Below are 24,536 nucleotides of genomic sequence, written 5' to 3'. Positions count from 1 at the left end.
AATATTTGGGACTAATTGTGGAGCAAATCTGCAGAAACCAAAGGAGTTGTTTGAGATTCACATCAGAGGAGCTAAGGAGCAGAAATTTCCCCTGTTTTTCCAGATCTCAGAAGCAATCTTGCCTGCTTTGGATTGGTATTATGCCACTTCTTAGTCGTAAAACCGAATTATATGAAATTTCTTCCCTAGTTTTGGTTTGGGCTTTCCATTTTTCACATCCTTAGTTTGAAATATTTTTCTAATATATTCATATTTATTTCCAGGCATCCAGCCGACTTTTATTCTGGCCTTTGCATCTTTTTTTCCTTCTCTGTTTTAGTCCAACATAAACGATTCCCTTTCAGCACACACAGTACCCTGCTATTTATTTGAGATTGAAAGAAGGCAAGAAAGAAGTTTTCTCATGCAACTTCTAGGACATCTCCAATTTTGTGGCATGTTTTGGCCAGTTCCTGGGTAAAGCCCAGTTATGGTCATCGGCAAAATAAGTTAGTGTGTATGGCTAATAGAACTTGTCTACAGATTAAAACACCTTGGTCTAATCATAGTCATATTTTAAGAGTTACTTACTAGCAGGTTTTTATGTACTATTTAATTGTATTTGCAAACAAGAGATGCAATGTTGCATTCAAGTAGTTTTATAATCAACTTTTACATTGCCTAAATTTGCTATTCTAGGTATGGGGCCAGCCTGGCTCTTTAGAAATCACCAACACAATAAAATGCCAAAGCAAAAGAAAAAGAGGTCTCTCTTGATGTTCTTTGTTTCCAAGAAGGAAAGGCACATTGTTGTTTGTTACAAATGCATATACTTGATTTCATGGTGAACCTCAGTTTTACAGCCTGGTATTGGATACTTTCCTGCGGGTTTTTTTTGTGTAAAAATATATAGATGGTTTACTCGTTAGGGCAAATTAGCTGCTTTTTTGTAGTGTGAGTAATCACACTGAAGCCAGTGGGTTTCTCAGACTTATGTCAGGAAGGATCTTAGTTCTGTTTTTATATATCATCCATTACAGTGGGGTCCTGGCCCATGACTATGGTTCTGAGGCTCTGTAATAAAACACAAATATAATAGTTAGTAATGCTTTGGCTCCTTGGGTGGAACATCTGTCTGACCTGCACTGTAACCAAATTCAGCTTTCTTCTTTAAAATAATACCGAGATTGGAATTTTGTCCCTATTTACCGCGAAAATAGGCTGTACCCACATATTTTCTTGAGACGTCTAGTGCCTTCAGTACGAAGAGATGATTCGGTCTATTTTCAGGGCTCTCTTTATTGTGGTACGTGAAAATAACAGTGTTACAAAAAGTTTCCAGGACCCCAATCACTCTTCAGGCTGGATTTGCAAGGTGGGTGTTCAGGTATCTATTAATCTGCAGGGATTCATACAGCGTGAGCTGGGTATGCAGGCTCTGTCTGGAGTGCTTCAGGGGGATTTTGGCATCTCAGCTGTGATCTGAGCCCACATGGAGTTCTGCCTGGGTAGGAACACAATGGGAAACACTCATGAGAAGAAATGATGTTTATAGTCTGCCCCTGTCTTTGGCACCTTATCCAAGATGTCAGGAAATTGTTCTCCTACACGCAGGGTACTTTGTGAGTGAGGCAGTCACTTTTGGGACGTGGCTGACAGAAGAGGCTGTGTATCTTTGTGCAGTTGTTAAGCAGGCAAAGCACTCTCTCGGCAGGTAGGGGACGGAGAGGATTCAAAGACGTGCTGACACTCAAGAGAGTGCCCCAGTCCCAAAGGCAGATCCCAACCCCTCTCCGGCACACCTGGAGCTGTGAGGATGCTCTCACCTCTCCCCTTCCAGAGCACTCGTCTTTACGGGACTGGGCCAGTGTTGATGAGGCAGAGCAGGTAGCTGTGCAGGTCCTTATGCCACAAGTTGAGGCATTAGCTGGAGGGAGTGGTAAATTAATTTAATCAAAAGTTAAACAGCTTCAACTGACAGGAATGGTAGTACCTCTTCCCAGCTCCCTGCTCTCCTCCGCCTTAGTAGCATACCCTCTGGCTCTGTAATTAATGTGCTCGTGAAGGACTGAGATGTGGGTTTAGATGCTAGATCAAATTAAAGATTAAAAATGTAGCCTCCTCCCCCTTTTGTTTTGGTGAGCTCTGGGACCACTGCCAGACCTGGCTCGGCATGAGGCCGGCAGGAGGAATACCGCTTTGTGACGCTGCCATGCGCTGCCTCATCCCGAAGCGATGCTCGGCATTGCCAGGTCTGAGGCATTTCTGGAGGCACTCCAGGACAGAACTTGAAATGCCCAATACATTCTGGTATAAAAGAAATAGATAAATAGGTATGTACCAGAACCAGGAAGAGCTGTGCAATGCTTTTGTGGGTGGACAGTTTTAGCACGAGTACCTAACATGGTAAGTCAGGTCATAGGTCTTCTCCTTAAGTTCTTCTGGTCCTATGCTGATTTTTTTCTGAAGCCTGGCTCACAGGCTTCTCGGTACCCTTGGAAATCTGGTCATGGGTATTTCCTGTGAGTTCCTAACTGTAAGGTTCTTACCCCATGGATATTTAAATTTTGGATATTTTTATGTCTTCTGTCCAATTTCTTCACTCTCCTGCTCCTTCCTGCTTCTTATTTTGGTAGGTAAATCAATGTTTATATCTGTGGAACTCAAAATATTTTTTGCATCTTTCATGTGTTAAGTTTCCTTCTCTAGACTCCACTGGAGCTGCTCAAATATACTGACAATGTCTGTAGGATAGCTTTTCTCCATTTTAATATGTTTAGCAGACCAAAGGTTTTAGCTGTTATGTCAGTTTGCTGTGCCAGTGACTTTAATATTTTTAGCTGCCGGTATGAAGAATGTGTATGACTGAGGATGCTTAAGAAAGCTCCTAGGCTCTCTTTGGCTAGAGCACTGAAGACTGAAATTCCTATTACAATACCTTGGCTGAGGAGCATTTAATTCATCTGTATGTGACACCCCCTATACCCCCCCAGCAGGTGGACAAAAACTGAAAAAGGACTTGGCTGGGAATCTAAGGGGGTGTGTCCATGTACATCAGTTGATGATGGCATAGGACAGTAATAATTTTCATGTGCTCCTGCTTCCATTTACCTTTTCTTCCTCTTTCTTCCCACAGCAGCAGTATGTTGAATGTGAATCTTTTAGAAGGATAATTAATTTTTTTTTGCTACTGCTGAGCATAGTGCAAATGAATCCCCCTCTGGGCATGGGTCTTGCATCTTGGAGCAGAGCCACAGCCTAGTCCTTACTAGTAGAGCCAAACTCTTTGTCTGTTTGTCTGTTTTAAAAGCATTTGCTAGTTATGTCATGAAAGGTCGCATAAAAAATTCATCAGATGAAAGCAGAATAAACGTGCGTAATGATCTATTAGCAAAGAGCGTGGGGAAAGCTGAAGGTGGGAGAAAGGGAGTCCAGTTAGTGCTGCAGCTGCCTTTAGTTTCTTCCTTAAAACAGCCTGAAAATGAAACTCCTCAGCTCCTATCCTAGCAGAGAAGAGCAGTTCATAGCATCACAGGATGATGCAGGTGTGAAGGGACCTCAGGAGGTCCCAAGTCCAGATTCCTGATCAAAGTAGTGTCAGCTACAAAGTTCTGAAGGGTGATGAAAAAAGGGTCAAAGATAAAAAAACTGACTTGAGTTCAGACATTCAGATAAAAAGATCAAATCTCAAAAAAAAAAAAAAAAAAGAAAAAATGCAAGGGTATAAATAGGGCAAGCAATGAACTAGTTACAAATATATTGGCACAAAGGAGAGTCATAGCTTGCAGAGGTCTTGATCCATAGTCTGTTATAATCTGCTGAAAGATTTGCAGCAAAGTCAATGAGCTATGGATCAGGCCCACAGACTGAGAGTTCGTGGAAAGACTAAGGAGTGTCTTGTAATGCAGTTGGGCAGTGAGAACGCATTGGTAGGTTTTCAGCAGCATTGCTACATGGTGGAGAGAGTCTAATCTTGGTTCTCATTACGTGTATGTGGAAGGGCACAAAGCAGAGGTTTTTCCCCTGTCGAGGAGGGAGAGAGCCAGCCCTGAGGCTCTGCAGCTCTGCAGCTGCTGTGTGGATCACAGTCACTCTCTTCTGGGGAGTCCAGCAATTCTTCTTTGAATTTCACAAGATTGGCCCGTCCCTCCAGCCTGCCTAGCTCCCTCTGGGTGGTAGCCCTGCCCTTGAGCATATTGACTGGTCCCCCCCCCCAGTTTGGCATCAATTGCAAACTTGATGAGGGTGCACTCTGTCACCTCCTTCAGGTCACTGATAAGGACGTTAAACAGGACAAGTTCCAGAATAGACCCCTGCAATGCTGTTTTGTCACTGGCCACCAGATAGAGGACAACCCATTAACCACTAACCTGTGAACCCAATTGTCCAACCAGGTTTTTTTACTCATTTGTTTTTTCACCTACCCAGACTTTAATGTCTTAACTTGGATGCAAGGTTATTGTTGGAGACAATGTTGAAAGCCTCGTTAAAGTCAAGATAAATGACACCCACTACCCTCCTCTCAGCTAGAAATCCAGGAAATTTATCATAGAAGGATATCAGGTTGGTTAAGCACAATTTACCTCTGGTAAATCCATGCTGGCAATTTGCTTTTGCTTCTCCATGTGGCCAGGACCATTTTTTTTGTCTGGGTCAAGTTTTTGTCTGTAGTCCCTGACTCAGTCCTCATGCGGTGCTGATAGCCACTCTCCTCCCTGAACCTTTTCACTTAGCACAGAGTCCTGGGAGACCTTGTTGGTGAACACAGGCAAAGAAGGCATCGAGTACATCCACTTGTCTGCTATCACTAAACCACTCCATTTAGCAATGGCCTGATATTTTTCTTGTTCAACCTTTTACTACTAATTTGGTCATAGAAGCTCTTCTTGTTGCTCTTGACATTCCTTGAAAGTCTTAACTCCAGCTGGCCTTTGGCTTTTTTGACACCATCTCTGTGTGCCCTGGCAATGTTTCCAAACTTCTTCATAGCCTGGCCCAGCTTTCGCTTTATGTTGCCTTTTTGCATTGGAGCTCTGTCATGACTTTCCTGTTCAGCCAAACCAATATCCTGATAAGTCTGCTCAGTTTCCTAAAGATTGTGATGAACTGTTCTTTAAAGACCCGCCCTCTTCCCTGAGCTCCTCTTACCCTTCAGAGATGCAGTGATGCCACTTACCAGTTCCTTGAATAGTCTGAAGCCTGCTTTGCTATCTTCTTCCTTGCTCCCCTCTGGATCTCAAACTCCACTATTTCATGGTCACTGCAGCCAACATTGCCATTGATTATCATGTCTCCAATCAGCTCTTCCTCATTAGTGAATAGTAGATCCAACCGTGCATCACCCTTAGTTGCCCATCCTGTACCTGAGCCAAGAAGTTATCCGCTTCCACAAATCCTCTTGACCGTCTGTGTCCCACCATATCATCCTTCCGGCAGCTCTCAGGGAGGTTAAAGTCCCCTTGAGATCCAGGGTCTGTGATCCAGAGATTTCTGTACAATTGAATTACTGCTATGGTGGAAATACGATACTGAATGATGAGACACCAGTGCAGATTATTTCAGCTATGAAATTGAAATAATGGATCTTAGGATCATAGGATCATAGCATAGTTCTGGTGCAAAGGGACCTCAGGAAGACCACCTCCGACTCAAAGCAAGGGCAGCTATGAGATCAGACCAGAGTGTCCAGGCCTTTATCCATATGGGTTTTGAAAACCTCCAAGGGTGGAGATTGCACAGCTTCTCCAGTCAATCTGTTCCTGTGCTTGACTGTCCTCACCTTCTTATGGCTACCAGTAAACAAGCAAAAAAAGAGTTAGAAGGAATGGATATGCTCATCATCATTTCGTGGGTGACAATTTAATGTGTCCACTAGCAAACGTTCATAAACCTTCTTTTTATAACTAGGAGATCATGAAAAAAATTTATAGTCCATTCCATGAGATAGCTGTTGAAAAACAAGTACAACTGTCTTCCATAAATTAGTCTTCGTTTTAAGATGTCATCAGAAGAATCTTAGTGTGTCAGCAGCTTCTCTTCAGAGGCTCCCTCAATCAGATCTGTAGTGAGTATTGCCATTGCAATGCTGCACTGTATAATAAGTATTAAAAAAGTTATAAGTTCAGCCTTATTTTGCTCTTATGGTTTGAGGTTACATTGCCACAGACTGATGGAGGCATAACATAGTATGTAAAGTAGAGCTTTACCACATCTGCTATTGTATCAAAGGCATATGTCTTAGAGTATCACCACAGAAATTTTGTAGACTAACAGAATGATATTACGTTGCCATCATATTAGTACCGGTTGTACTCTGACATAATTTTATACCCTCCTTTTCCCACCAGTGTTTCAAGTCTGGTATTCATGCAGCAATTTGGGACATACTTTGGTAATGATGTAGATTTATGAAGACTGTAACATGGATGATTCATGCAAAACTTTTTTTTCTTTTCTTTTTTTTTTTTTTTTTTTTTTTCATTTCTGGACAACTTTTGGCAAAACTTCCAAAACCAACCACTAATATAACATAAATACAGAGGATACTTTTCTATTTCTAGAGGCAAATGTACTTGAAATGGAGCTTTATTTTAGTATTTTATGGACTGCCAGCATACAGTCATGTCCTACCATGTGGGGTCACAGTCACTTAGAAAGCAGAGCAATGTCCATTCGCAGTCATGACTATTTGTGCTAGTTCCTACTTTCCCCCCCACAGAGATGTTTTGGTTTTGTTTCTGACATTGGCCATTTTAGCTCCAACAAAGGTATGCATTTCCAACACCAATAAGATCCAAAGAGGGAGCTCACACTGAAATGACTGAAAGCGCTCAGTGAAAGAAGGGGGAAAACCTCTTTGTAACGAGACTCTCCCTTGAGATGAGAAAGGTTTGGCAAGCCTGAGGGACAGACTGAACAGCTTCTTCCTCTGCCTGAGGAATTGAGCCCTTTTAGTGAGGAATGTATAAATGCCCTCCCTGGACTGGTGCAAACACATGATGTACCCCTGCGCCATCAAAAAACAATCAGACATGAAGTTCTGCCCCGTTCATGAGGATGTGCTGTAGCAGAGGAGCTTTCAAAAGGACTTTAATTCTCTTTTCATTTCCTATGTGCTTCAGGCTGACCCTGCCTCTGGTCCCGAGCTCAGCTTTTGGGAAGATGGGCAAAGCTGGAGAGGGCAAGCGAGACAGGGCATTGCACGCTAACTGCAAAAGGTATGCAGTGCCAGATGCTTTCCCTCAGACAAGGTGTACCTGACTGAAGCTGTGCCATTTCTTTCGTGCTCCAAAGAGAACAGCGGATACAACCTGTACCACCATAACCGAAGGTAAGAGAGAAGAGCGTCCTGGATACGTCCCATAGAAGAGCAAGCATCAGCTGCATCCGTGGCCACCATCAGCGGGACTGATGGGCACCAAAGGAGCTAAAGAAACTCTGGCAGAGAACTGGAAACTTTGCTATCCTACAATCCGGGAAGATATCCCGAATATCCTGCTGCTGTCTTCTCTGAGAGACTGGTGCTCTTGGACTCTTCTCATGGAGAGGTGGACTGTGAAATATTTGAAACAGGGAGCTAAACCTGAGTCTCCCACATCCCAGCAGATGCCTTTTTTGGTGGGCAGTCAAGGTCTTCACTCTGTCTCTGTGTGGCCCCATAACTGATTTTTTCACAGGTATAAATCAGATATGCAACAGCCCAGGCAGCCAGGACATTTGAGTTCCTTCTATCAAAAGTTAATCAACACACTGACTCTCAACTATCAAACGTAAGCTTTTCCATGCAGATTTTTGTGAATATTGGCTCAAATATGATATATTCTGATTTAGAGTCTCACAAATAGGTTGTGACTGTGAACCTGGAACTGAGCACAAACCCAGGCCCTGCTCACCAAGCCACCATCTGCTCTTTATTTAAGTTACTTCAAAAGAAAATGCTTCTTCCCTGGTGCCTGCAGTACATGATCTGATTAACTTAAGTAAAATAAATCAGTTAATAAATTTGCAAGTACCACAAGGACATGCCTATGTAAAAAATTCATGAGTACATAGTCCTTTGCTATAAATTTTATCCAATTTCTCTCTGTCCCTCCCCTTGTTTATCAGTGGCACCTGGCACATCCCACACAACAGAGGTCTAGCTTGTCACAAGTGTCGAAGCACTGAACTACTAACGAGCCGTTGCACTTCCAGTGAGGTGCTTGCATTTTGCCTTCCCTTGCTTTCCATAGGAGCATCGTCCCCTGCAAGCACCCCAAAAGCAAGAGGCAGACTCCTTCAGAAGGCTATTTAGCTTCTAGGGAAGCGGAATCATTATCTGATACACCTCATTTTTCTTTGAGGATTTTTAGAGGGAGTCTGTGTTGACTTGACTCCTGATTTAGGATCCTTTGGTTAGGTGAAGTGAACCTGGGCCCTCAGTAGGACTTGAGTATGTAAGCCTTTGAGGGTTTGAGTCTAATCTCTTTGTACAAGGAGCAAAGTCAAATCTTTCCTATTTGCTCTTTAATGCCTGACAAATTTTTGGATGCTATTTAAAAATAGTAATCTTTGATAATGACTCATTTATAGAAGTTATTACTTGCCTTTAGTTTTCTTTTAACACAGCTAGAGATAAGAGCAAAACTGGATTATAATCTTTTTATAATACAATCTTGTCTTTTATTGGGTTTTTAAAAGCCAACAAATCCAGAAAGTCTGATGTTACATTTTAATTTGAACTGCATGTATTAACGGAATTAGGTACAAATCAGAGTTTAACATCTTGAATTTATTAACATTTTTGCATTCCTTTTTACTTACTTAAGGGCCTTTTTGGCTAACCATGTAGAACTGAAATGGTGAATTAGTAATTACACAGAGACCTGGAGTATGGCACATGATTGCCCATTATCAGATAAGAAAACCAAATCCACAGAAATAGTATAATTTTTGCAGAGATGTTTGCCTTCGCAGAAGCACCTGTTTTGACCTACTGGTTTGGCAGACAACCATTTATTTAAAACAAAAGATAGATGAAATAGGTTCTCTTTAATCTTGCTCTAACGTCTAAACCAGCTGTTGCTATGGGAAATGTATTTCCCATGCAACTCTCCTGAATATTACATGACGATTCTAATCCTCGACTTATGCACACATTCAGAAAAGAGAAAGGTGATGTTTTTTTGTGTGTCCTTCCCTTCTGGCCTGTGCTGTATTTGATCTGTTCAACCTGCAAACATACTGCTTATTTCCACAGCATTTCACTCTATAGAACATGATACATCTTTTAATGAGTCATTGTGTTGCTATCTTATGAATATTCAAATTACATCTGAAATTACTAGATGAAAAGAAAAGCAAGTTAAATACCAGTACCCACTTGGTTAAGCTGTCACACTATTGTTATGCTTCTACAGAAATGCCAGCCAAATTTCCCAGGTGCGGTTTCCACATCTCTCACATAAAATCAAAATAAAATCTCTGCATTAAAATAATGCATACAAATATACTGGTGGTTATTAGGGAAAAAAGCCACACATGCTGTAAGTTCATCCAAAAGAAACTACATTAAAGATCCGGTGTGAGACAGAATTTTGGATGAGCTCTAGCAACTTTTCATCAGCATGGTTCTCTGAAGAGAAACACTTTCCAGTGTTGCTCCTCTTTATAAATGAGCTAACCTCAGACGTTACCAAGCACCCAAACAACTGGGCTGTTTCAGACTTGCAGTACATTAATAAATGATGATGTTTATGAAAGATATTGCAGACATTTTTCCAGGGCTGTGTAAAGCCCAATAAAGAATTAAAAAAAGAAAGAGAAATCCAAAAGAAGTCTGTAAGGTCTTTTGGGTTTTTTGGTGGGTCGAGGACATACAAGCCTAATGCAGGAAGGCTACTACAAGTTGAAAGGCCACTGATGGCAATCTGTGATCTTGGTGCTAGGGAAAGGGCAGATGTCCTCAGAGCGAGCACACCGGCTGTCTGCACTGGCAGCCGTAGGTTTGTTTATTTAGTTGTTGTGGCTGTTTTTTGAACAGTAGCTCAGCAGAAGGTGGCTAAATGCAAATATAATTAGAAAGGTCTGAAAATCCTCCACTGTAGAGCCTAAGCGGCAGAAGGAATGAGTAAGCAGATCCGGAGGAGCAGACGGTGTACTTCTTCGATGGTCTCCTGTCAGAGAGGGTGATACAAATCCTCGCACACTTTGTTCAAGGTCTCATCACGCAGCTTTGAGGAAGATTTCCGATGACTCTTTGCGCTCACTGAATGGGACTGTTTGTGTATAAAGATATCAAAATGTTGTCACACCTCAATTAGTTACTGCAATAGGGCCTCTGTGGCGGAAATTAAGTATGAATACACAGGGAAAACAAAGAGCAGAACACAGGTACGTGTGCATGCACACCTACTCTTCTGGCGCTGCCTGTAGTTTTCAGTCTTGCTCATCAACAGCCTTCTTCTGTGCGCTGTAGCTAATTGCCCTCAGTGCCCACGCGCTCGAGTGTGTGGCGACAGACAAACCCCGGAGGAGCAGGTATGGCTGCAGGTTGGTTTCACACATTTCGGACGGCCGCCGAGTGCCTCGGAGCTCCCTTGTTGCTCTCCCAGCCTCCCGTGGGGCTACGTGCTTTGCTCTAAGGTCTGCAGCAACCTTATCGCAGATTTCTCTGGAGATACCTTGGTGTGCAGTCATGTTCTAACAGGTTCTGGTATTGCTCTGACAAGCTCGAAGAGAGGATTTCAGAGCATCTTTAAAGTGCTTTCAGGGGCCTTCACTTGTTCGTTTGTCTCTAGCAGCCCAGCTATACAGCATGCCAACATTTTAGGTAGCTTTGGGTTCTTCTTCGACGACTCTATGCCCAGCCTGGCAGAAATGAGAGCTTCCCGGGGGGTACCCATACCAGCGCCATTGGTGTGAAATAGAATATCAGTGTTTGTCAAACACTTATGCCAGCGGATGCCCAGAATATGAATTAATCAGAGGTGATCAAACAGCTCAAGCTGTTGGATTTGGCAACTATGTGGGTTCCAAGAATCTGGCTTACAGAGGGAACAGATATTTGTGTCCTTGCACATGGCACCCATTTTGAGTATTGTGCTTGTTCTTTACTCTAATGATAATTTTGCAGATGACCAAAGGATGAAGTTTTTAAGAAGAAGAAGAGAGATTTTATCATCAATTATGTAGCATGTATGAAATGTGTATTTTGAAGTTGTTAACAATTTACATGAAGATCTTTGCCCTGCGCTTGTTCAGGATGTTATCTGTGAAGTCATTAAAAGAAGAAAAGTTCTAGGCTGAGAAATGAGTAAAAAGCATTTAATACAGATCATTTGGTGGTGTTCACTGGCCAGAAAAAAACCCACTCAGTATGCAAGAGATATAGGGAGAAGAGAAGCAGTGTGAGGTAGCAGTCATCTGTAATCTTGTAAGACAGCAAACACATCACAGGTGACAATTTGTCAATAAGCCTAGACACAAATAGTAGGTAGAGGAAAAAAAAAAACCCTAAGGCTATTGCAATATCAGGAGACAGAGGGCTGGAGGATACATAGCTTAAAGAAATGCAGTTTGTGTAAAACGGGAAAGTAGAAAACAAATGCCCAAACCAAGACACGTGCTCTTTTAATTTTGTTCCTTCCCTTGATAAAAATATCAGGCTAAATTAAACCCTGATGTAACTGCAACAAAGTCAGTGGAGTTACACTGAGGATAAATTGCTGCCATAAATCATCAAAATCAATGACAATTGTGTCTGTTCATGCCAGAAATTAATCTAGCCCATTACAACAACAATTTTTTTGACACCCAAAGCTAAATTTAATTTCTGTTTTCTATGCAGCGAAATAAACTTGAGCTTTGATGTGTAAAGAGATGTCCATGTCCTCGGAAACATGCCTCCAAGCCTTGATCTACCAGCTACGTGGATGGGAGGGTACAGCATCCCTGTTCTGCTGTCCCCTTTCCCGTCAGGTGTGCCTGGCTCCACGCTACCGTCCCGCGTGTGCTGGAAGGAAGGGATTTTGCAGTGCAGGGAGGCAGGTGTGAGGTAAGGAAATCATACACACCGTACTGCGCCTCGTACCCTGACCTTGCTGTGTGCAAACACATGCACACCCAGCACTTGGTGCATCTCTAGGGCGGTCAAAGAAAAGTTCTGCTAATAATAGCACTGTAGAAGGGTGTGTAAGTGAGGGAGGGGAGTGGGAATAAAGGAAAGGCGTTCTGTGCGCTGTCTCAGATTTCTCACGACAAATAAGCTAACACAAAAGAAACCAACTCAACTGAAGTGGGTGCCTTTAGAGTTCAGCCAAGGTTACTCTGCCATGCTTTTGGACCTTGCCTCGTTTTTTTGCCATGGGATCCTCCTCAGAAACAAAAGCAAAGACCATTCCTGCACTTGGGCACCAGTGAGAGAGAGCAGATGGACAGGCCTGGAGATGGAAGCCACTTCCTTATGTGGGGAATGGGATCTGAAATGTTACTTCTCTCATATTTGCTCCCCAACTTTGACTTCAGGGACCTTTGGGAAGAGTCCAGGGTGGCACAGTTCTTATTCTCCCGGTGTGCAAAGGGAAGAGGTGGGCATGCTCTCCATCCCCATTCTCTCCCCATTCATTCTGCGCTTTGCAGCCGGAACTTACGTTTTTTCATATCTTGTTCTGGACAAGTTCCTCTTTTGTTGAAAGAGACAGTTTTTAGGATCTAGTTACTAATTTCATGCTCTAGGTAATCCAGTATTAACTTGACACTTGCTTATAATATGCCCTGAAGTGCAGCTTCCTCTCCTAGCCTTACCCCTTCTGCAAGGAGGGATTACCTTAGAGACAGGAGTCTTCTGGTTCTCAAGCGATTTAGTACGAACTCCAAGATGAAACTTTGGAAGAGTGATTCTTAAACTTTCTGATTGTGACTTGACTTCCAGATGTAACACCCACTTCTCTCACTATGCCACCCCCAAAAATCGTATCAATGATTGTGTTTGTCAGGCGTGCAACCTCCATTGTAGGTGCTATGGATCTAAGTCAAGTCAGCTACCTGAAAGTGGGGGAGCGATTGTGTTGTCCCTTACAATAGTAAGTGAAAACTCGGCGCAAGGGGCTGTTGAGCACCCAGCCCCTCTGGACAGCCAGCGATAGCTGGACATCTCTGATTTCCATTTACAAGTTTGAAAACTGCCTTCATGTGGCATACACCTGGCAGGAACTGCTACCAGCTTATTATCCCTTAGACTGCACAGTACTGACACAGTGCTAGTGCTGCCTACTTTACAAGTAACTTTGAGAAACAAGAGTATTATCTTGGCAGCCAACAAACTGTATTTGATATTGCCTTTGCCTTTTATCAAGAACTGTAGCAGAGACAAACTGAGATTATTTAGGTACCTGATTTTTTGTGTGCCTATGTAAGATTCCAGGTTAAGTTAATTCATTCTGTTTCTGTTAAAACTCTGTGCTAGTTTGAAAGGCTTCATTTACATTCCAGCTAGAGTGAAGGTTTTATTTTCTAGCATGAATCTCACCATTAATCAGAGCTAGATGCAATTTACACCACCTTCAAAGAGCCTGTAAAAAGATAAAGAAAAAATGCTAATCAAATGGCGAAATCCACAGAGAAAAATTAGACTCAGAAATAAATTATTTCAGCATGCATGACTTCTGTGGCATTGCCAATGTAAATCTATGCAGTAGGTCACCACAGTGGAGTCCATAGTGGCTAAGGCTGAGGTTTTGCTTTATATATGTTTTTATAAAAGCATGGCTATCTAGTTGCACAGTGTTCTGGGGTAACTGAAAAATGTGTCTTTAATATAGCATATGCAAAATAAGCCAGATTTCTTTGCTGCCATTACTGACATCTGCATAATGAAATCACACACAGAATTTCTCTAACTTACTCTATTGTGCATATCTTCAAGATCTTATTATGATCTTTGTTTGTCATGGCCACTGTTCACTTGCTAGGCAGCCTGTCTTCACAGTGATTAAGATAATGAAAACAACATTATAGGTCAGGCTCTATAAGGACAACTGAGTTTTACAGGATATTAATTCTTTTAGGATTAGATAGACGTATCTTTAAAAAATTCTGCATATGTTTTAAATTATATAGATGCAAAGATTTAGAATAAAATAAAAAAAATGGTTGCTTTTCATTATTTGTATCAGTTTCAACCCACATTTCTGTAATCTTCAACAGTGCACAATCTAGCCTGTTTCAGGTTCAAATTTTTATGGCAGATTTCCTGTAGGAATCTGTGAGATCTAAACACTGAAACGCAAACCAATTGAGAGACCGCTCATTTTAAAAAAACAAAAAATCGTTAAGTTTAATAAACATCTAAAGCATTTTTTTGTGTGTCCAGCTTTTGCAGAAAGCCTATGGGCCTGAAGCAGCTGTCAGCCACCCTTGTGCTCGCAGAGCCGGAGCTGGCTGAGGTGCAGCAGCTTACGGCGTCACGCAGGGCGTGCTCGGACCTCCTCTAACGCACAGCGGCTGCGGGCAGCTCTTGTGTTCACACGTGCTCCACACTTCTCTTTATCTTCAATGTAGGACAGGTGGCAGCGAAAAACTCCCCAGCATTTACCTCTAATTTAAACTCAAAGTAAAAGGACTTCAACCAGGTCAACTAGAGAGGGGATGCTTCAAATAAAGGCTATAAATACCCCTGTGAACACAAGTATCTTTGCTGACCTGGATTTTTGGTAGTGGGGTGTGTTCAAGCTTTAGATGAGTTAACTTGTTTGAGATGCTGAACAGAGTCAGAATATCACAAAACAGTACTATATTTATTTAATAGTACTGCAACATTCAAAATATTACACTGTATGTACTCTGATGTCATTACCCCATTGACTTGTGGAAATTAAAATTATGACAAGGAAATGATAGTATTTGCACATGAGTGCGTTTTATTTCCCTAGGAGTAGGGACATATGGATGCATACAGGCTGTATTCTCGGCATTTTGTCCCCTAATTTCCTCCTAGTTAAAATGCATGCAGTGTTGCCATCACAGCTCGTGTATTTAATAATTGGAAGCATCAAACCATCCAAAATAATCTGCAAATTCAGCACTCCTAGGTTACGTTTTTGTATACCATCAGAAGAAAACTGTGCATGTTACGAAGATGAAACAAAAATACCCTGTTATGGGTATCACATATGGTGATGATATTAACCCAAAAATGTAAAAATATGACGGTTTTATATTGAAAATTATTTTAAATGCGTTGCTTAAAAGGGGTGAAATAATTTTTAAAAAGCCTATGTGAACCTTTAAATTGCCAATTTTGGGTATTAATATGACAATGATAATAGCATCCATCAGATGCTGGAAAATGTCAGGGGCTGAAGTCATAAATTACTTGGTTTATACCTGTTTTGATGTTAATTTTGCAAATTCCTCTTTGGGTGAAGATGGTCCTGGCGTGTGCAGTCCTTGCAATTCACTCTTCCTAGTAGAGAAACAAAACAAACCCAAAATGTGAAGAACACTTAAATCTGAAGGCAAATGTTTTGAAGAGTCTCAGTCTTTTGAGATAATTTACATGGTTTGGAGATCTTTCTTTTTTCCCCTGTATGATACAGGGCTAGCAGCCCTAGTTTTGTCCGGCTCCCCTGATCGCCCAAGAAATGACTGCTGAGGTCTGTATGATGGACCTGGAGCAGCAGCTGAGCGCAGGGCAGCTGCTTCTGCCCCCAGCCGATGTGTTGTGGAGCACCAGTCCTACAAACTGGTTTCAACCTTCCTGCAAGATGGTGTTCTAAGGCAGCCCGGGTACCCAGAGAGGCAGATGATCTGTAACAAAATGTGGTGTTCGCCATTTGGAGCCGAAAATCCCATCTGTCGCAGGAGGACAGAAAAGGAACACCAAACTTTCCTATGCTGCAATGTGAGGTTGTGTTGGGGTTTTTTTGCTCTTTCATGCACATTTTTCTAATCTGAATTCAAGCCTGATGTCATCTGCCTTCCCTTCCTCAGTGCATATGTGGGTTTTCACACACACTCATCACTTCAACGACAAATCCTTAAACAGCAGGGAATGGGTCCAAATGGCTCATCCATTTTGGCGAAGTTGATTTATCATCGGGATCAAAGCAAGTCTCTGCTTCAAGATGTTTCCCCTGCTGCATCCCCAGCTTCCTAGGGACGTGTTTCTCCTCTCCCTGTTCCTGGGGAGGTAGACCCTCCTTTCCTTTTTCTGTGGTATCTTGGTTTTCTTGCTGCAGCTGTGCTGGGTATGGCCTGAAGCCCAGGATCTCGATGGAGCTGTTCTGCCACTGGAGCTTTCTTTGTCCCGCCTGCTTTTTTCTTTGCTTTCCCTGGGTTTCCAAACTTCTTTTTGTCTTTTCTTCTAATATAAGCATCGGCATCCTGCCTGTGTGCCATGTCAGTGTTTTGAGAGAAAGCATTTTCCTCTGCAGAGAGGCTCTGCCATCTCCTCATGTTTACACTGAAGTAAGACCTAGCAAATTCTGCCATGTATTTGTTGGGTATAGGTGCTTTTTGCAGAAGCGAGCACAGCAGTTAGCAAGGCCAACCTTTTTAAATGTTTCCTAGTGTGGTAACTTGCAGACTCTGCAATAAGTGGACCTTTTCCATGCACAACTTCTTTAAAACTTATCTATATTTGGTCTGTAGAGATATTTTTATGCCATTTGTGGAAGCTGTGGAGCTGTGTTGTGATGACGAGTTAAATTTCCTAGCTGGAACAGTAGCTCTGTGACAGGCAATGAGCTTGGACTGGTTTGTCTAGGTCTGCATCTACGCAAAGGCCTGTCTTTGACTGGTAGAAATAGGAATTCCCTGTGCAGGGGAATGGGCACCGGCCACTTTTAGTGCAACCGTCTCCCAGTAAGCTATAGTCCCTACAGAGCTCACTGTGTGCCCTCTGAACAGTTCCTAAATGGTCTCCTGAGAAAGATTAACACAGGCAGATCCTGGGATGTGGTTATATCCCTCCTAAGGGGAAGACAGGACTGTTTTCCCCCAGCATTCAGACCACCTGCTGCAATTTCTGTGCACACTTTCATTTTACAGGTATGAAGTCACCTAATGAAATGCCAACAGCAGAGTTTTTGGGTCTACCTGAGCATTGGGAATGTGTGGTGCAGACAGAAGCCTTGCACATTTCTGCTCTGTGTTTGTAAAGTTCTTCTCTGCACAGACTATTGAGACGCTCTTGAAAATGTTCTTGAGGTTCACCTCAAAATGAAATTAAATAAACCTTATGAGTCCAGGTTAAAATACTTCTGTCTTACTGTTTTCTCCCTCTCACTGCATGTATCAAGGTTAGAGGGAGAGAACTGGCAGCCCGTACATGCATTTGAGTAAATACAGCAGAAGATGTTGAAGATGAAAGGGTGGGAAAGCTACCACCAGAGCCTGTGAGAAAAGCCTATGACTTTTATCATTCTTTTGAAACATTTTGAAGAATATTTTCTATCCAGCTGTACCACCATAGTATCTTTGACACAGGAGGAGGAAACCAAACCACAGTATTTCACACAGGTGTCCATATAAATTTTGTAGCCACCTATATAGGTTACTGTCAGAGGAATTAGTACAGCAAAGATGCTTAGCACTTCTAACAGCTATGTCACTGCTGAAAATGAGTGTTATTTATCATCCTGTTCATGTCTCTTAGAGCTCGGATCATTTTTCTCTGAGCATGTAAAGATCTTGTCATTTAAATTTCCCAATCAAGTACAGAAGGTGAATAGGGCAGCACAGCCTGCAATGGCGGGGAAGGAGCTCAGTCATGGATAATGCTTTCTGTGCTGCTACTCAGGGAGCAAAAATAAAGTTCCTCCACTCAAGAGGCAAAAATATGGTTCCTCCACACTTCAGGCATCTATAGCTGCCAAAGGTGGACTGTGTCTACAAGGATACTTTCCGGTGAGAAACAAGTGAAGATGCCTCTGTCGAATCCAGTGCACAAATATTAAGAAACCTTTTCGTTCATTCACAGGGGGAGAGATGGAGAAACATTGCTTTATTCACTCCATATGGCATGATTACAGTGAAAAGAGGTTACACATCAGTTAGCTCCTCTTCTAACTGCATCTCATTCATCCTGTGGCTTGCTTATGACCAGCTGAAAAACATGTATCTTTCTTCACAGTATTTGATCACCAAACATGCAAAACTCTCTTTTGAATCAAAAAAGAGGAATTTCAGTTACTGTATGTAGGTCTCTTGATGTAGGAATAAATACTAGAGTTCTCTGGCCATAGTGTTGGTTTCTTTCTGTGATTTACTGTCTCCTTTTTATAGTGGAGTATTTACTGACAAAGGAATACAAACACTGGCTTCTCGTCTCTTGACTTTATGCTGGTTATTACAGAAACATGAATACAGCTTGCATCCCCAAAGAGAAAAAATAAAATAAATGTCAGCAATGTGCCAAAATCAAGTGTCGTGTTCTTTAAAAGAAGAGAGAAACAAACAGAAACCCTTGCTTTGATAAAAGTGTTAGAAGAATTTAAATGAAGGCATCCAAATTACTAGTATACTGAATATGGAGAGTTAAGTGCATAGCTAAAATCGATATTCCCTGACACTCCTATATCTTATTAGGCAGTGCTTTGACTAAACACACAAAAATATTCAGCTTGTAATGGCACTATGTAGTATTTTCCTCTGCTACTAATTTATTTTGTCATGTTCCATGGTATGAACAAATTAAATACCACACAAGTCTCAGATGTCTCAAACAATTAGATTTATCTTGGTTATTCTTGCTATCTATCTGCTCGTCTGTCTGACAATATCAGGTCGATGCTCTTGAGGAGTGGCATAGAGTGGGAGTACCATGAGCTAACCAAATCTTACAGAAATATCTTTGAAGTGTCCCTTGAAGCTGTGGTGGATTTTTAAGAGGGAAAACCAGCTTCTGAAACAATGACAGTTTGGGAAGTTTTGCTGAGACTGCAAGGACACAAGTGGGTCAGACAAGGCATTTGATGCCTGGGACAAAATCCCATGCAAGTTTTTTCAAGCCTGGAAGGACACCAGTACACTGCCAGAGGCAACCTTCCAAACGTTGTGTCAGTATGTGTTGCTATAAGTGAAATTTCTTTGCCATCATGCGCAGGGATAATCCATCCTGGAACTATCTTCCAGCTAATCCCCTGTTAGCCCGGCCTTTCAGCACAAACCAGCGAATGTGGCCCAGATACTGCAACTCCTTCCCTGAGATAGAGTGACCATCATAAACCACCAAGGTAATAGCTGTCTTCTGACATAAAAGCACAGGGCTTGCTTTGTTTTGTTTTAGTTAAATCTAGCTCTGCGTGTGTGCTGGCCAGTGGTTGAGTAGCGTCCGTGTGCCTCTGCAGAGACTATTGGCAAGCCCCTGAGACATGCAGGCACACCACGTCCAGGTAGAAATCTTGCTAGTTCTTGAAAAAATGCTTTCTTTGAAAACTGGAGTATATAAACAGCACACTGCATTCACATTAAAAGAAAATTAACAGTCCCGATATGTTGACTGAGTTGGGGGTCCCTCAACTTCTGCACGTCTCATCTAAGCCAACTTGAGCAAGACCCCCGGTGCAGGCAGGGCCCTCTCCTCTCCGTGACTGCAACGAAACCTTCCTGACCTAAGGGCTGAACCCCCCCCCCCCACTTCAGGGCTGCTCATTGGGAAGATCGCATTACCCCTTTGCCATGGGACTTTGGCTAACTGGCTTCTACATTTTTCGGCCCGGCAGACACCGCAACAGCCTGGTGGCTCAGCAAATGTGTTTTACATTGCCTTTATTGCGGCAACCAATGTGTCTTCAGAGGTGCCTGGGGCAGATGGTGGGAGGCTGAGTTGGGCGTAGGGGTGCATCCACCGGGGCACTCTGGGCATGGTCCAGCTCCGTCAGCACAGGGAGCGCCTTTCTCCGGCATGCCCCGCTGCGTACCCAGGGATGGAGGTGCAGCGCGGTCCTATTGACACCCCCAGCAGGTGTTTTTGGGTCAGGACCGCAGGGAGCACTGCAGGATGGCCTCTGCCTCGTAGCACAGGCACAGCCTGGAAGCGTTATCCCTTGGAAGCCGAGCGGACATCACACACGGCCGTGTGGGACCAGGAGGCACGTTATCAGCACGCAGATGTTCGGGGTGGGCTGGCCGCTCAAACCAAGGCAACCGCTGTAGCAGGAACAGTGCTGGCCGGCCATCCTGACCCTTCCCCATCGCCTACAGATGGGTCTGAAGGCGTCTGTGCGTGCTGCCGAGCGTGCACCCTACAGCTTCAGTGTCTGCGCACAACCTTGAAAAGAAGCTATTTTTATTCCTAGAGCCAGCAGTGCTTCTCCGAAAGGTCAGTAAACACCAGCCGTGGCTCAGTGCCAGCAAAGTCAGCGGGGATCCAAATAAAATGAGACATGTTTTAAACAAGATATTGTACTTTATTGCTGTGTAACGATCCATGGTTGCATACATACAGACAGCACGGGTTGTTAGCCAGCTTCACGCATGACTCATTGCCAGCTCTGAAAATACAGACTGCTGCCTGGTGAGCCTCTCTGCTCGCCCGGGCAGCAGCGATGTCCCCGGGCAGAGGTAAAAAGGAGCACCGGCCAGCAAGGAGCACAGCTGGAGAGGCATGGAGGAGCTCCTGTACCATGCCATAGATTGGTGTTTCTTCTGGTAGTTTCTGACCCTATAGGCAAGGACACGGGAATGTTTTATACTGGATGAAACGACAAAGCAAGCTTTCCCCTAGAAAGCATCTGGGCGATTGCTCAGATGCATTTGCTCTTTAATAAAAACATTCTTTACAACTTAAACACTGGTGATGGCAAAGTTAAATGAGGTCATTATTGCCATTTTAGTTGTGTAAGTTAGAACTGGACACCAAGAACATTTTTCTGTACATGAATCATGGAAGTTTGTTTTCAAGGAACTAGAAGAAGACTCAAAGGTCTAGATCTAGCTCCTAGACCTGTGGCAGATTTCCTGCAATATTTCAGTCTCATCTGCCCCCTTCTACCTCAGTTCTCCATTTCTGCAAGAAAAGAGACCAATAAAACCTAACTTTTGTTTTGTACTTAGCTTAACAATTTTTTTTTAAATTTTGCTTACGATATTTTTAAATCATCAAAATATTATTGCAAAGGTTTAGAAATAAAACCTTGCCTCTACTCTTAGCAATTGGAATTTAGTCAGTAATTCGACCACTGCAATAAGGACTTTGTCCTGAACAGAAATATCACTAAAACTACCACTCAAGATGAAACTTTGAAGCAGACCAGTACTCCATCTATCTAGCAGTTAACTCCAAAACAGCAACTGGTATAATTTGTACAGCTTCCCCTCCCAGTCCCTGTTTTTGAGGGAGCTGCAGAACAGCGCATTTCTACAGAAAAAAAAATGAACTAAGAAAATAATCTGAATTAAAAAAAAAAAAAAAAGAAACAGAAAGAACAACTTAAACTAAATTGAATGGAAATGGGGAGTACACTGGGAAAAAAATAGAGGTTGAAAACTGCTCACTTTAAAAACTGGAGTATATAAACAGTATACCACATTTGCCACCTGTCCTTCAGGATAAACGGGGGAAAAAAATATAAAATTCAGAGCTTCAGGTAGCTGAAACAAGAGGAAGACTTTCATAAATGTGGGGGCCATCCAAGACTGGTCAGAGATTAGGTCAGAGAGTATTTGCAGGGAATGTAATGCAAAGATACTTTCGGATTTTTCTCTTTTCTTCTTTTCACGGTGGAAGTGAAAATGTGTGTGAATGTGTGTTAACAACAGAAGCAGACAGGGAACAGAGAGAGCATTGGAAGCAACCAGAAAACCAGATACCAGAAAACTGTATGAGAGAAAAAGAAAACAATCAGAGCAACATGCAAGTTGGATAGGGACCAGTAACTGTAAATAGTGATTGCCTCTTCCTTTTTGATTCCTGCTATGTTCAGGGAAACTAGACTTTGTGCATTTTTTTTCAATGGCACAGCTTCCTAGAAGAAGCTGATAACATCAATTCATTAATGAAAACAAAATTTTCAGAACATCTTCACCGCCACTTTTCCAAAGCCCTTGACAACTGTAGAGACCCAGGGTCTGTCTGTCAATATTTTGTTATACATGATATTAGGGGAGAGAAAAGTGATCTCATTATGTCAAGGTGGAGAGTATCAGTGGGTGGGTACTTGGAAAAATATGATTCTAATGTTAGCTTGAAAAATCAGCACATTTGCAGTGTTAAGTTGTTAGACCATGAAGACGAGGTCGTGTGGAACAGGATGCTAGTTCCAATGTTGATCTGATGAAATAATATTTTTAAGTAAAATTTTGCTTTATTTTTAAGGCTTATCTCAACTTCCGTTATTTTAGTAATGGACTTGGACAACTTAAAACATAAAGAAAGTAGAGGAGTAGCAGCATACTGAAGGCTCCAAGTACCCCTTGGCTTATGAAAACAGAAAGAAAGGTAAGACTTTCCATCAGACCTATTTTTCTACATTATTTATTTGTCCTGCAGTGTAATCTACATGCTGCCTATAAATTACACACATAAGCAAAACTAGTGTCCCAGAAAGCCTATACTCTGAGTATGCTCAAGATAATTACCAGTGAGGAGCTGAAGACAGGCAGCCTTCCTAGGTTTTAAAGAGGAACTTGAAGGCAAAGGGAGCATTTGTCAGGTGAGAAAAAAAAAGGAAGCGTGTTTTATATGTACTGGAAAGCAGGAAAAGAGGGTGAAGTTGCCAGCGGGAGAGGGCACTTCCTAAAGAATGAAGGGAGTAAAAAGCCACGGGACTCAAATAAGACAAAAGAGCAGAGCGATGCCAGGGTTAGGTCTTTGGTGGCAGAGCAGGGAGGAAGGGAGACAGGGAACGGGTTCAAGGAACAATGAAATCCGAAGGGCTGTGCAAGGCTGAAGGTCCGACCCCCTATATTTTGGCTGCAGTGAGTGCTGGTAAATAGGAAGGGGACAGAAAAATGTATTCAGGGAATAAAAGTAAAGGGTGACTAAGGAGTGGATGTGAATCCAAGGAAAGGATGTTTCGAGCTCACGTTTTAGATGCTGTCAGCTCGAGTGTTTGCTAGTTGGCTGTTCCTATCTATCTATCTATCTATCTATCTATCTATCTGTCTATCTGTCTAATGGAGTTTGTATCTGTCACAGATTGTTCCTCAGGTGTTGGCTTTTGGGTGTTAGTGTTAGCTTTTGAGGAAAATACAAAGTTTAACCTTATGCAGAACTCTTGCTCATGGCGCACACGTTGAAATTCTGCTTAAAGAAGACTTCAACCATTTGCAAGTCTTAAATTCCTCAAGCTCAGGAGCCTGCTTTTTGCCGTTTGTTTGTGCTTTCTGACTGGGTGACACCTCAAGCCATAAAGTATGTTTAAACGAGTTCCCTGACCCACATCATATTTATAGGCATATTTGTGGGATTCTCTGGTTCTGTTACCAAAACTGCGTTCCCACCGGTGTTCACCAGCCGTGCACAGGCGGGGGGTACTCTCGTTAACCTGGATCAGTGTGAATTTATGATAATTGCCTGCCCTTTCTTGGCATGCTTTATTTTCTCACAGTCCAGCACAGTTCTGGTGGACGAGCGCAGTGCGGTGGGGCCTGGCTGCCGGCTCCTGGGGAAAGAGTTGGGCTGAATATTTGCTGACAGAATGATCATAGTCACTTTTTTTTAAATCATGGAAAAATCCTCCCCCTGCCCCATGCTTGATGCTGTAAGTGTATTCTTGAAAATGAAGCCTGTGTACAAATAGTGACTCTTCAAAGTGCCTGTTGTTACAATTTCAGATGCACCCAGCAATTTACACGTTGGATGGTCTCTGGTGAGGGTCCATTTATCATCAAAATGTTGTAAGCAATGCTGCATATCTTTAGCCGTTAGCTGATTGACTGACAACTCCAAGTCATGAGCACAGCATAAATGCAAGGTTTATAAGCATCTCTTATGATCTGTTTAATCTCTCCTTAAAAAGCATGTGTGGTATGCGCACCCTGTGTACAGTTATTCTACTTTTAGCTACGGTTTTCTGCTCCAAGTTAGTAGTCTCTGTGTTCTGAAACTCTAATTTTCTCTCTGCTTGACTTTTTTCCCTTTTCTGAGTGCTCTCTCCAGAAGTTATAATTCTCTTGCAACTTGTGTAGTTTCACAGTTTAGAGATTAATGAATTGCGTTACATTGCAGCCTTACCTCTTGCACTGGAATTACATTACAAATCAGCAGGATAGATCTGCTGCTTCTCTGCAAGCACCTTATGAATAGTCACAGTCCTGCTGTGAGAGCATCGAGGGTGACTGGAGAGAGATGTCTCCTCTTCAATTTATTTGTAAAAAACCAGGTCCTTTAATGTAAGGTTTGCGCTGCACCCTAGAATGCAGTCACTAATGATGAGGAGGGGTTAATAAAATAATTTGCTAAATATGTTCATATCAAAGTCTCATAAAGGGGTTTATTTCACCGGGAAGCCCTTTTTTTCAGGGAAACAGGCTGCAACGCACTTGCCAAACCACTCATCCACTGCTAACAGGAATGAGCATGGAGTTAAATCAAAGAAACAGATGTGGCTGGGTAAGGCAGGTTTCCTTTTATG

Source organism: Aquila chrysaetos, chromosome 2, assembly GCF_900496995.4.
Source record: "Aquila chrysaetos chrysaetos chromosome 2, bAquChr1.4, whole genome shotgun sequence".
In the NCBI taxonomy this organism is placed as follows: Eukaryota; Metazoa; Chordata; class Aves; order Accipitriformes; family Accipitridae; genus Aquila; species Aquila chrysaetos.
The sequence above is the reverse complement of the archived record's forward strand: the minus strand, read 5'-3'. Positions refer to the sequence as shown.